Below are 12035 nucleotides of genomic sequence, written 5' to 3'. Positions count from 1 at the left end.
TGTACCTGTTTTCTCCTCTGTGAAATGAATCCAATAGCACTTACACTTTGAGGTTGTCCCAAGAACTAAAGGAGATGATACAAGCCAGGTGCTCAGGAGGATGCCTGGGAAGCAGCACATCCACAAGCATCCCGTTTCTCTCCAGCACACAGGAGAGGGACTCAACCCTGCCCTTCTGCCTAGCTGCCACTACTCACTGTCACATGCAGAGCAAGGCCCACCTTGGACCTAAGCAGAGATGCAAAACAACAGTTCTTGGAAGCTCAGGCTTCCCAGCAGGTTAGAGGTGGGAATGGTTTCTTGGAGAGGAGGCCACTTGAGTCTGACCCACCTGGACACAGACTGGAACAAGTTTTAGCTCTTGGCCCATAAGCCCATGTTGGTCAGGAGTTGAGAAACAGGGACTTGGAGCAGGGAAGGCCTGTACCTGTCAGGAGGGACTGAACCCTGGATGACATCAGAGAATGGTGGGGACTTTTGGGGGTGCAACTGCCTCCTATGCTCAGGCCACAGAGCGAGCCCACACCGCCAAGTCAGAGGCAGCACCTTTCCTCAACTACCCCCAGTCCCAACTTGGCTGGTCTTGTATCCCAGATCTAGTGCTTCACAGAGTCTCTTCTGTTATGTCCAATTTTTTGTTTTTGTTTTTTGAGACAGGGTCTCACTATGTAATTCAGGCTAGCTTTGAAGTCACTATGTTGTCTAGGCTGGCCTTGTACTCACAGTGATTTCCCTGCCTCAGCCTCCCAAGTGCTGGGATTAGAGGTGTGCACCACCACATCCAACTCATCCAATTCTTTTTTTTTTTTGGTACCAGGGATCAAACTCAGGACTGCATGCTTGCAAGGCAGGCGCTTATGCCACTGAGCTAAACCCCCGACCCTAACTCATCCAATTCTTATGTGCTCCCAATATGTTTACTGCAGTCTACCAGGAAAGATTCCAGAGCAACTTTATTATCTGGGTCTCCCAATGAGTGAGCTGTGCTCCTACAGTGACTTACTTCTGGTCACGTCATGACTGTGAATTCCCAATGGCCTGAGCTCCTTGGCAGACCCCAGAGCCCACTTTGATCTGGCCCAATCTCTGCATTTGTAGCCCCCACCTGCACCATACCTGCAGCTCTCAAACAGCTCCATCAAGCCTGGGCCTTTGCACCATCATCTGGCCCCTCAGGCAATTCCTCCTCCATGCAGAGGCCCCTTCTCCCTGAGGCCATCCCGGAGTCAAACTCATCTCTTCTTGCACCTCTCAGGCCTGGCACAGTGTCCACATTTCCAGGACTAACTCTACAGGGCAATCTCCCTGTAGACACAGCACATTGAAATAGCTGGGCAGCTCCATATTCCCAGAAGGCACAGGAAATCAAGAGTTGGTAATGAACTGGTGGGCGGGGACATGCCCTTTCTCCTACTCTGGCATGAGTACGTTAACCCACGGATTTCACCACAGGCCACCCCTCTGGAGTGTGTGGTCCTTCGGGGACAGAGGTACCATGCTGGATGGCCACCTGCCCACAAGAATGATTGTCTCAGCAGATATGGGGTTTCTGTCATCTGTCCAGAAGACAAGGTTGTGCAAGGGCCCAGTGAGGCAGAGACTCAACCAGGATGAGGGGTTCCCAGACAAGTAGCTGGAGGTCAAGAGGAATAGAGAGAAGTTGCTGCAGGTTATGTGAAGATGTCCTGCAGCAAGGTATGATGTAGGACACGGGCAGTGCTGACCGGTGGCCGGGAAGAGTGCAGGTATCCTAGATGTGGGAGGTCCCATAGCAGCCAGGAGTCCTGGGCTCCATGGGCCATTATCTTCCCTTGGCCAGAGCCTTACAGTGGGGCAGGACAAGGCAAGAATGAGAGGTTCTGCTAGATGTGGTGCTGCACTGCTGTAATCCCAGCATTCTGGAGGCTGAGGCAGAAAGCAGTCTAGGCTACATTGTGAGTTCAAGGGCAGTGTGAACTGCACAGTGAGACCCTGTCTCAAAAAAAAAGAATGAAAGGCCTCTGGCAATTGCCAGGGTAACAAATTGGACTCACCAAATGGGTGAGACACCCAGGCATAACAGGGAAGGGACAAGGGCTTTCACAACAGGGAGCCAGGAACTCCACATCCAGAATTTGACCATGAGCTGGGGCTGGGGACCCAGGGATTATCATTTTGGGAGTTGGAAGCCAGAGGCCACAGCCACACGGAACCTGTGCATGGGGGTGAGAAGGAGGGAGGCAGCAGTTCTTACACTAAGAACAGAGGAAGAGTCTGAATGGTGGGGCTGGAAGAAAGGGGAAGTTGAGGAACCATGGGGGGAAGTGGCCTGCAAGCAGCTCCACTGATAAAGAGGCTCCCAGTGGCATGCATGGTCCCATCACGGTTTATTACAGTAGCAAAAGGCCGGTGTCCACCCCTCCCACTCACCTGCTAACCTGTCCCTACTCCTGGGAAATGTGGCCTGACCACCACATCAGAGGGATCTCTGCTTCCCCAACTCTCACGGTCAGCACAGTGCTAGCAGCAGCTTTCTTAGGGTATGTGTGCTCAGCACCCCGAGCTCAGGGTAAGATTATTATGTATGCCTAAGCAAGGTGTGTATCACACCACACTGCACTAAGAAGTGTCACATCATGGTTACTATCTGTGCACAGATTTATAATAACAATTCCGGCAGATGGCACTCAAGTGACAGGAGCAATTTTTGTTCATTTGCAAAAGGCTCATCATGGGTGAATGGGGGTCACCAAGTGGGAGAAGGGTAGGGAGACTAGGAATCCTGACCAGAGGCAGCTCTGAACTGACCCTCTTGAAAAGACCTTTGGCCTTTGTGGCTCCATAGGACTATCTGAGGCCCAGTTTGGATTCACCTTTCTTTTTCTCAGGGTCCATCCCAGGCCAAACCTCTAGCTCCTCTTGGAAACCTTTTTATTCCTCCACCCCGCCCTGAGTACCCTGCACTGATTCGTGGTACCCACCAACTTGACCTTCAGGTCCCACTCAGTTGTGAGGATGGAAAGACAATGAACTCCAAAAACCTTGCTGCGTCACTGCAGTAAATCATTTAGCTTCGAGCCTTAGATTTCCTAAATCTAAGTGTAAAGTGGGAAGAGTAACTCCTGGCCCTGAGAGATGCTGTTGAGTGAGCTGATGTGCTTTGCAGCATACAGTAGGTGCACAATGAAGGGATAATCAGTGGGCTGTGGACTCTTTTAGGGCAGGGATGCCTGAGATATTTCTGGGTCCTCTGGGTCAGCATCCTGCTGGGACACAAAGTGGTGCTGGAATGTGGTGTGAAGGACAGAAACACAGGGGAAGGGATGGGTATGTGACTGTGATACAGGGATGCTTCAGGGCTACAAGTGGACATGGTCAGGCCAGGGGTCCTAGGGGCCACAGGAAGGACATTTCACGGCACCCAAACCTCCTTCCTTGCATAGCTCTGGCAGCTTCCAGACAGCAGGATAAAGTCTGAGCCAGGCCTGGGCTGAGGGTGCTGTCGCTGGTGGGACTGAGTGCTTCTTGTGTGCATCCAGTGGCAGCTGGCAGCAGGAGGAGCATGCTGGAGACTACTGCCAGAGGCGCTGACACAGGGAAAGCAGCTGGGCCAGGAGAGGCCTTGGCTGTGGCTGCATAGGGTACAGCATCCCAGGAAATGGAGGCTGAATGCTCAGAGGCTGTGATGGAAAACCCCAGAGGCTACACCCTTCAGCTTTGTGACCTCTGTCTCACCTTCTCCCCATCCCTGCCCTAACTGAGCCTGCACTCTAACTGAGCCAATTCTACCGCAGGTGGACGTTCCTCTTTCCTGCTTCCTGAAGATGGTCACACCCTCTCCTTATTCCTTCCTGCCTCTGTCCTGCCCTTCTAACTTCAGAGCTCTCTTATTAGCAGTGGGGCTCACACTCACAAAACAGGACTGCGGCCACAAACTCCAGCTCTACATAGGAAGTGTGGGCACTGCTGCCAGGGTACTGACACCCTGCTAGCATGGCTGCCATTCACTACCTGCTCTTGCCCCCCTCTAGATTGTTGCCCCAAGCCAGGATGCACACAGCCACTTGCTGTTCCTGGCGTCCCTGCAGGGCATGAAGCATAGCCCCTCGGTCCTGAAACAGATGGTGTAGACTGAACTGTGGGGTCAGGACAGCACCTGGGCAGGAGCTGCCAGCCCCACCCCACTCTCAGAATCATAGATACTTGGCATTAGAGCTGTCCCATTCAACTCCTGTCCCACTGCCTGTCACCTAGGCCAGAGACTTCAGTAGCTCTGGGGACAAAGTTCCCTCAAGAGATAGCCTGATACTCTACCACAAAGCTCTTCCAAGATCCCCAGCCAGGTGGGCAGGTGGATATGGAAGCTTAGCAACAGTGGGTTTGAATCTTAGGTTGGCTGCTGCTGAGTGACCTTGGGGAAAACATTTCTTCTCTGAGCCCTGGCATCCTACTCTTGGGCTGGAGATGGCAGTACTGGCATACTGTGCTGAGCGCTAACATCCATGTGTCTGGCATTGGCCGAGCAAGGGAATCACTGTTCTATCCTTCTCCCTTCTCAAGTGCATCTGAAGTCCAACTCCTCCAGTGCCGTCCCATAGCTAATTCTCTGACAACACACAGATCAAATCCAGCCCAAAGAGCAGGCAACATGGGGTCACATGGCTAGGGAGAAGAGCTGGGCCTTGTTTAGTCTGGGCCCTTCAACCCACTGGCTGCATGGCTGGGGGCCAAGTACTCAGCATGTAGACCTCGGCTTCCTTTCTTTTCACAGGGATGACGTCACCACCACCTCATAGTTGGGCTGCCAAGCTCAACTTGATTACAGATGTAAGCTGTGAGTCTCCAGATCCACCATCATTCCTATAATTATCATTTGCGTCTGACAGCCCTTTAATTATGTGAAGACAGTGATCAAGTCGTCTTCCTCTCCTTTTTCTACATTAAACTTTTCTCTGGCTGCTGAGGACAGCAAACATGATCACCTGTCCCGGCCCAGGGTGGGTGCCTTGGGCAGCCCGACACAGAGCTCAGGTCTAATTCTGCAGCCTGTGACCCCCAGGAGCTGGCACTGAGGAAGGAGGAAGGCCCTGGTATGTAGCTCCTCCATGCTCCTCCGAGGTTGCACCTGGCTATGAGGTCAGGGTCTTGTACAAGCACTTCATAGAATGGGGTAGGGAATGCTCCATCTTGTCTTCCACCAGAGAGCTGCACAGCAGGAATATAATCTGAGGAAACTGAGACCCAGAGATTGGAAGTGACTGACCTGAGATCATGAAGGGCAAACATAATGGGTGCAGCCAGGATTTACAGATGGTCTGCGTGCCTTCCCCATCTCCAACTGGCTCAAAGAAGCAAGGAGCGGGACATGTAATTATCTTTGTCTGGTCACAGAAGAAACAGGCTCAGAGGGTCAAGGTCTTATTGTGAGTGCCAGGCAATACTAGGGCACCATTAGAATTTTAGTCAGACAAGATTTCAGAAGGTTGTATCATCTTGCCTCCTCCTCTAAAGGTCTGATAAGAAATAGAGAAACTGAGGTCCAAAGTACAAGAGCCTAGAGACATGGACACAGGATTAGTCCATCAGCAAATTAATGCAGAAATGATAAGAGAATTTAGCAGACAGTGTTGGGACGCGTGGCCAGCCATGGGTGAAAAATACAAGTAGATTCCGACCTCATACCCCATATCAAACTAAATACCAGCATCTCTCCTCCACATCCTCTAGTCATGCCAGTCTCTCCACACAGGTATGCTAAGCCCTTTTTCAACACTGCTGGGCCTTGGCCACCTGGAGATAAATCAAGCCACCCTGAGCAACCCGGTTTCTGAGTGGCAGACAGGTGACTTCAGTCCTAGAGATGAGGGGGAGTGGTGCACACTTCACTTCCCTTAACAGTTCTGACTTTGCTATTGGCTTTAAGGAAGGTGGCTAAGATCAGAACTCACACCAGTGGAGCGAGTGCTTGACCTCTTCCTCCACCCTTAGCTCTGAGGCTGCTGCCTCTGCCCCCAGAGCTGCATCTGCATCTAGGTCAGGTGCATGGAGCAGGCATTGAAAGCCTGATCTCTAAAGCACAAAAACCATACCATCCCAAGATGTTTGAATCCTTTCAATAAATATGTGCTTTCTAAGTACAGAAAATGTTTAAAAATAGCAAAAAAAAAAAAAAAAACAAAAAAAAAACAAAAAAAAAACACCAAAAAAAAAAAAAAAACCTTCATCCATCTGGAATTTATTTTGGTCCGAGGTAAGCGGCAGAGCCTAATTTTACTTTTGCCACATGGATGCTTCAGTTATCCCTACACCGATGACACTTGCAATACTGTCCCCATCAGTTTACCAGCCCTCAGATGTCTGCAGCTTCCTTTCCAGGATTCCAGTCTGTGCCGAGGCGGCCCTTGCCCTGTGTGTGGGCTCTGCCTGGTGCCAGCCCCCAGTGCCTCCTTTGTGGTCTCAGCCTTGCTTTGGGGCTCCCAGAGCCCAGCTGTGCCCTTGGCACAGCCTGGCTGGGCAGAGACTGGCAGGGAGGTCTGAGGGGTGCTGACACAGGCAGTCTGCCACCTCCGGGCTGAATCTGAGACACTCCAGCTCCAACTGTCAGCCTGACCCTTGCTCACCAAGTTCCAAATGGAGGAGCAGATGTAAAAGAAAGGCCGAAGAAATGTGGGCTGGGAAGGGTGTGGAAGGCAGTGATAGGCAGGCCCTGAGAAGATTACCCTGGCCCTGATTCAGGAGATTTGGGGGAGGGGATGGCCTAGGCAGGTTTGAGATATATTGTAGCATTAGGGCCAAGCCAGAAAACGGATTATTAGAATCCCTGCCCCAGCCAGCTCCTGGCAGCCTAAGAGGCTGGATTTATTTCTCTGGGCTACAGAATGCCCAGCAATTAGGCCTCTGTCTGCCCTTCCTCCTGCAGGGGTGCACTCAGGGTGGCTCATTAGGGAGGAGGATGAAATCAGGAGCAGCCTGGAACTGCCTGTCTCCACCCATTCCTTAGGGAGACATGCAAGGAAGAGCTGAGGGGCCCTAGGAAGAACCATCCAGAACCCCTTGGTGGGTCTCTCCAGCTCCCAAGGTGGAGGTGCAGTCTCTTCGGATGCTCATGAAGGCTCCCTAACTGATGCTCTAAGTCAACAATGAGCCTGGGTGTGCCAAGTCCATGCCAGGTGCTGTCACTGCCATTCTGAGAAGAGTTAAGTGGGATGTGGAGTTCCAAAGGCCAGCCACAGCCTAGCTTTATTGTAACAAATCCTTTGCTGCCTGTGCTGCCACTAGTGGCTCCACAACCATCTCATGGCAAGGGAGGATCACCTCCACCTTTTCCTCTCTCAGCAACCCTGCCAGGCCAGACCTCCATATTTCAGAAGGGGAAGTAAAGCCCACAGGCTCCTCCCTCTCCCCAGTGGTTCTCTTCTCCCTAAGCACCTAAGAAAGCTGGTCAGGGAAGGCAAGTTTCTCCCAAAAGTTGGGACAATGGTCTCTTCTTATGTAAGACCATCCTTGTCAGTTATCTCCTAGGGCTCTCAGAACACAGATTTGTATCTCCCCTTACTAAGAAAGTAAGCTAAGACCATAGGCTCTGGGCTTGCCTACACTGCACATCAGCCCTGGGAATGCAGGGCTTAGTTCAGGCTGCAGCTTTCTTGGCCAGCAGTACCCAGTTGCATCTGGCTGAATCCAGTCTCACCACTCAAAGGTGGCTTTATCACCAAGCCTGGCCCAATTCATAAGAACATCTACTCTTTTCTGCCCTACATCTCACTCACAAGCTGGTAGGACAGGAAGTAAGGGGCTGACTGGGAAATTCATACCTCCCTGTCTACCTGCAAGCCCTATCCCAGCTCCAAGAGCAGCCGGGGTAGCTCCCATCAGCTGAGTCAGCGCCTCCCCTGCCAACTGCAGCCAGGGGCCCAGCATGCACCCATCTACACAGCTACACATATGCCTGCCTTTTCCAGACCACCACACTCCAAAGCTTGTGGGGCCCTGTCTCCCCATTGTAGTGGGCTCAATGGCAGGCATTTTCTCTGACCAGCCACTCAGGCACTCTGTCAGCCTTTGATCATGTGGCCTACTCAGCAAACCTGGCTGAGTAGCCTCAAAATACTTCTGAGTCTAATGGAGACATAAACAATCCCAGCCCTTGTGGCCAGCACAGGCCCAAGGAGCTGTAAGAGCCAGGGTAGAGGAAGGGCAAAGTGGGCTAGGGAAGGGTAAGGAAAGAGAGTTGGCCTGTTTTGGGCAGAGAGTCAGGGGCATGGCCTTCGAAGTGAGAGGCAGAGAGGAGAGAGGTGCAGTCCAGGCAGGGGGACCAGTGTGGGTGCTGCTGGGAAGAGTGCATAATCCTGGATGAGGAGAAGCTCGGTGTAGCTAGCATGGAGGGGTGGAGAGGCATCCTCTATGGCAGAGACTCCCATGTAATCCCATCATGGGAGGGAGGCACAGGGTGGTTTGCTCTGTCTGTTCTGCCCACTCTGCTGTGTGCTCTTCCAAGACAAGAGGCCACTCATTCTTGGGCACAGTATGGGTTTCCATCTCCAGGATGGCCTCCAGCTATGCAGGCTGTAATTCTGGGCTGACAGGTATCAGTCTGGGAGACTTCTTCCTCTCATCTCCATCCCCAGTCAGTCTGTTGATTATAGCTTCTAGGTGTCTCTGCATCCCTCCCCTTGCCTACACTCTGGGTAACTCCCCACCTTGAGGCTTCAGCCTCTCTCATCTGGCTCCCTGGCCCTCCCCACTGCCATACAGGGGCCCTCAGAGGACTCTCCACCATGTTATCACTGCTTCCTGCAAGTTCAAGACTGACAAGTGCCATGGCCAGGCTGAAGCCCAGCCTGCTCAGCACTGCACCAAGGCTCAGCTCTCCTCCACTGCCCCCCACACCTGCAGCACACCCATCCCCCTCCTTGAGCCTGGCCACTGGAGCTCAATTACTTCCAGTTCCCAAACACAAGCCACTCCCACACACACAGAGCTGCCCCTCCCTTCACAATTCCCACTCCTGTGAGATGAGGTTCCCTCTTAACCATAAGCTTCCCTAGGATGATCATCCTGGGTGGTCTGCATACATCAGTTCCTGTCTGTACTCCACCATCCTGGGAGCAAACACTAGGTCTGAGACACCTGTGACCCCTGAGCAGGTGCCAGGAGAGATTTTTTGATGGCTGAGGTAACCAGAGCATCTCAGACAAGACCAGAAGAGAGCACACAGGCTGGGGTATGAACAGAGGGAGCGCAGGATGTGCCTTCAGCCCCTCTTGGGTTGAATACATCACTCTTCTTAGAGGCCCATCTGTAAGATGGAGAGGCTCATTTAAGCTTGTAGCAGCCTCTGAAAGACGAATGTACCAACAAACAAAAGAAACTGAGGAGAGTCCACCGCCTCAGTCTGCTGCTTCAGTGTCTCTGGCTGGGAAGTTCCTCCAGGCATCTAACCTCTGTTCCTCCCTCCATGCTGCCTCCCGCAGACCCAGTCTTCAGGGGGCCCTGTGGGGACAGCCTGAGAACAGCCTGAGAACAGCCTTCTGTCCCATCAAGGCCTTAATTGGCAGTATTAGAGTAATGAGTCACAGACATCAACCAATTAATTATCTGTAGTTATAAAAAGCCTCGCTTCCCCTTGCTTGCTGATGAGTGAGCCAGCCTCCTGCTGCTGGCTCCCCACTCCCTCAGCACTGGGGTGGGAGAAGAGGTCACCCTACCTCTGCTCCCCAGTTTCTGGTTCCAGAGGGGTCCCGTGTTCCTTCTGGGGAAGAGTGGTGCTGTGTGGCAGTATTTGCAGCTTGAAGGAGAGGGGCCTGAGGGAAGGGGTACCTTCCGAGCACTGCTCCCTTCCTGGCTCCCTAGAGTCCACTTTGGGCCCCAAGCTGGATCCTACCCAGGGTCCTGCTGAGGGACCCAGCCTGACATCCTAGCACACCCCTACCATGCCCCAGTTTCTCTGCAAAGAACTTCCCGAGCTCCTTTCCAGTGCCTTTCTTCCCCTTCAGCCAGGTCTCCCTGGCTCACACCATCTTCACAGTACACGAAGCTCTCCCAGCCTCCATCCTCCGGAGGCTCCAGCTACAGATCTGTCAGGACTGCCCAAGCATCACATGCAACGGCTCTGAGCCTGGATTTCTCCATTCAGGAAGTGGGCACACAATTCACCCCGCCCAGAGCAATTCCTGCACTCAGTGCGTACCCGGTTACCTACTTCCACTGCCTCTCCCGGCCTCTGTGACTCGACATACTCCTCAGCCCTGTTCCACAGGCGAGGGCCAGAGAGGGGAAGGTAGGTAGCAAAGAGGAGAGGCCAAGGTGGCCTCTCCCTACCAGGACTCCCCAGCTCACAGTGGCCTCTGTCTGCTCGGCAGGAGTCATGGGGCCCCCATGCTGTCACTCTGTCCTTGAGACATGGGTGGCTGTTGCTATGCCCTTCTCTGTGCCTGGCCACAGAGCCCAGCAGCACCGGCTCCTGTCCTGGCCCAGCTGTGGCAGGGGAAGGGAGAGAAGAGGAGAAAGGAGCAAGTGAGGGGAGGAGGAGGGAGGGTGCGCCGAGGATGCTTGTGCTCAGCTGTGAGCTGGGTCGGCTGAGGTGAGCTCAGCCCCATCTGTAGAGGGGTGCCACACTCTCTTTCCCAGCCTGCCTGGCTTCTGGGCCCTACTACTCCTGCAGCCTTGGCCCCATACTGGGCACCCCAGCCTCTGGCATCCTGAGTCTGTTCCCAGTCACAGCCCACACACTTCCTCTACTACCCAAAGCCCTGAACTAGCCACTGCCAAGACCTGTCTACCTCCACGTCTCTGAAAGGCTGGCCTAGACCCACCAAGGAACATGCCAACCATGACATGCATTTCCCTCCTTCAAGGATCTAACAGGCCACAGGCTTTCTGCCTGGGTGCTCAATCACCTCTCTCCCCCTCTGCCTCAGTTGTCATCCCATCCCCATCCATTCCAAAAGTGGTTGGACCACACCCTGGGGCCAATCTGTGCTCTGTCCCTCATGACTCGGTGACCCTGCCCTAGTCACTGACCTTCCCTGGTCTCTGTCTCTTCATGGATGGTGGGCCTGCTGGGGTGAGCAGCAACATATGTCAGCTTGGCACTGGCTCCTAGGACACACAGATGCCAGTCACAGCCAGATTCCTGCCTGTCCAGACATAAAGAGGGCCAGGCCAAGCAGGCGTGCTGCCTGCTCTCAGCCCCTGGGCAGAAGCTGCAGGAAGCAAAAGTGGCTCCAGGATTCTGAAGTCATTAACTTAGCACACTGCCACTTCAGAGAAGCAGAAGCTGAGGCTCAGGCAGCTAAAATGACTCATCCTGATGGCTAGCCATGGCTGGCACAGTGCTGGTCACTTCACAGGGTGAGGTGTCACCCTGGAAGCCATCCCAGGCTGGGGCCAGGGTGGGGAGACTGGACTTCTGCCTTAACTAAGTTTGGCCATGTTGCTGCCTCTGTGCTGAGAATGACATGGCAAGGAATCCAGCCTGGTGCCTACTGTGGTGTTCTCTGCTCCTTGTTTGGGGCTCATGAACCCCAGCTCCTGACTCAGTCTAGTGCTTTACCCCTCACCAGCCCAGACAGAAGAGAGTGGTCAGGCAGACAAGCTACCCTGATGTCCTGCCCCAGAGATCCTGGCCTACTTAGCTTCTGACCTCAGTCGTGCCTTCCCTTGACCACTCTGGCTTATTTGGGAGATGGTTGAATTGGGAGGCTGGCTTCTTTGTTCAGACAAGCAGGTAGGAGGAGGACAGTTGTTCTCCAGGCAGCAAAGCTTTTAGATAAACACTACACAGGAATTGGGTTCCTCCAGAGAAGAAACTAGATCTACCAGCTAATGGTACCCTAGGGATGGGAGTACAGCTCAGTCCTGGCCAGCGAGTCCAGCACTGAAGGTGGCCTTCTTTATCCCACTCACACCTGCTGCCAGCTCTGGCAGGCTGGTAGCTCAGATGACTGGGCCCTGTTGCCAGACCATGGCCCTGCCAGGTCCCAGGCTCCAGGATGGCCAGGCCCCCACCTTGCCCTCTTGCCACCACCTGCCTGCCTTTCCAGGTATGCCAAGCC

At 53.5% G+C, this 12035-nt stretch overlaps 1 protein-coding gene across 5 annotated transcripts in view; it reads right to left on the bottom strand.

The window, feature by feature from the left end:
• Positions 1–12035, bottom strand: part of Gdpd5 (glycerophosphodiester phosphodiesterase domain containing 5) — a 95736-nt gene that overhangs the window by 28463 nt on the left and 55238 nt on the right. The gene's annotated exons all lie outside the window — the stretch shown is intronic.

This window comes from Cavia porcellus, unplaced genomic scaffold, assembly GCF_034190915.1.
Source record: "Cavia porcellus strain 051 isolate PalLab524CR breed Dunkin Hartley unplaced genomic scaffold, mCavPor4.1 scaffold_9, whole genome shotgun sequence".
NCBI lineage: Eukaryota > Metazoa > Chordata > Mammalia > Rodentia > Caviidae > Cavia > Cavia porcellus.
This window is presented reverse-complemented; position numbering and strand designations above follow the sequence as displayed.